The 1,629-nt window shown below is 44.7% G+C and overlaps 1 pseudogene; it reads right to left on the minus strand.

The window, feature by feature from the left end:
* Nucleotides 1-686: 686 nt before the first annotated feature.
* The window catches only part of LOC122136698, a 2,307-nt pseudogene continuing 1,364 nt past the window's right edge, over nt 687-1,629 (minus strand).

Genomic DNA, 1,629 nt, shown 5'->3' on the forward strand with positions numbered 1-1,629 from the left:
GTTTATCGGCAAATGGTGAATTTAAGTTGCCCAAAATGCATTCATGTAGAAACCCATCAACGCGGAACAGCGACAGATCGTGGGTGAATGTGATCAGTATACAGCGGAGATGATGAAAGGAAACACACACGTGTACCGTGTGCTGTCGGAAGCAGGGGGCGGTCTGCACAGCGTTACAGTAAAATTAAATACCCCGGTATTCAAGACTATAAGTCCACTCGCTCTCAATAGCAAACCACGCTGCTGATGATCCTGCTCAACTTTCATCCCATAATATTCACGAAACACCTGTGCAAATATAAAAAGTACAATACACCAGGAATAACCGGCGGAATGGCACTGTCTCTGCGTGAGATCGTCCGTTTAGAGAGATTTGGGGAAAGCAGCAGACTTACATTCTACATTTTTTTACATCCATTTTTATAGAATCTGCTTTCAACAATCTGAACCAAAAAAACCCGCGGTTGGTTCAGGTGATTTGGGACGGATGTATTGTGACCGTTGTCGCCAGTAAACCCATGCAAATATCATCTTGTACTGGATTGAAAACTGCATGTTTCTGTTGTGCAAGGACTTTTATTATGTAATGTGAAAAGGAAATGTTGATGTTTGTAGTCTGGTGACGGTTGAAGCCAGCACACTGGAACCAACACAGACTCGAGGCGGGGTTAATGTCCTTCAGTGGGTCAGCACTCGGCTGGACGGCGCTCCAGCGGAGGCATGTAGTAGCTCTTGAAACGGTGTGGCTCTTCTTTGGGCTTTAAAATCAGAAGAACAGAGATTCAGATTACAGACAGGACGTCCTGGATCAGATGAATGGACTGAAGCTGGTGTTAAGGTGTGATTACTTTAGTCAGACGCGGTGGCATTTTTTGGAGATGGCAGGCAGAGAGCCGCGGTGTGAACCGGTCAGCGCTGGGAAGCTGGACACTGGGTAAGGATGCTGGGTGTGGGGACCACCACGTTGAGTTTTGGTAGCTCCAGAGGGAAATGTGAGGCGTTTCGTCGGCTGAACGGGTCGCCGGCGTGCTTGAGATGCTGCAGAGGGGAACGAAGATGCAAATGATGAGAGCTGAGATTAGTCTCTGTATACTGCTTTCTCTGTCAAAAGCATTCAGTTTCTTTTCAATGAAAGAAGACAAACAATATAATGAACGTTCATTAGCTGATGACAAAGTACAACTGAAATTCAATAATATCCAAAGGTTTTATGTATTAATTGAAATCAACAACAGAAATGACCTCCAGTCAAAAGAGAGAGCACTGAGCATGCTTTACCGTTTTCACTCGTCATTGTTTTTGCTCATTGTTATGGAAAGAGTGCCACTCACAACAGTTCACGTGTCCATTTGTGTTATTCTGTGCAAATCAAAGTTATAAAATGCTGTTTATGTAGCATGTGTGTGTGTGCTTCAGGGTTTGTTCAGGTCGAACCCTGACGCACCGACTGGATTACTGCAGTACTGGAGTTTTCTCCATTTTTCTTCTTCAAAAAACAGTTAGTGCATTATTCATATTAAACAAAGCCGTTTTATTCTGTCTAACATATACTGCCATGCTGTGAAGTGTCACCTGTCGTCTCCCCTGCCGTGCGATTCCTCCACAGCTGATCCACGGATGCAGGAATCC

The sequence above is a fragment of the Cyprinus carpio genome, chromosome B3, assembly GCF_018340385.1.
Source record: "Cyprinus carpio isolate SPL01 chromosome B3, ASM1834038v1, whole genome shotgun sequence".
Classification (NCBI taxonomy): domain Eukaryota; kingdom Metazoa; phylum Chordata; class Actinopteri; order Cypriniformes; family Cyprinidae; genus Cyprinus; species Cyprinus carpio.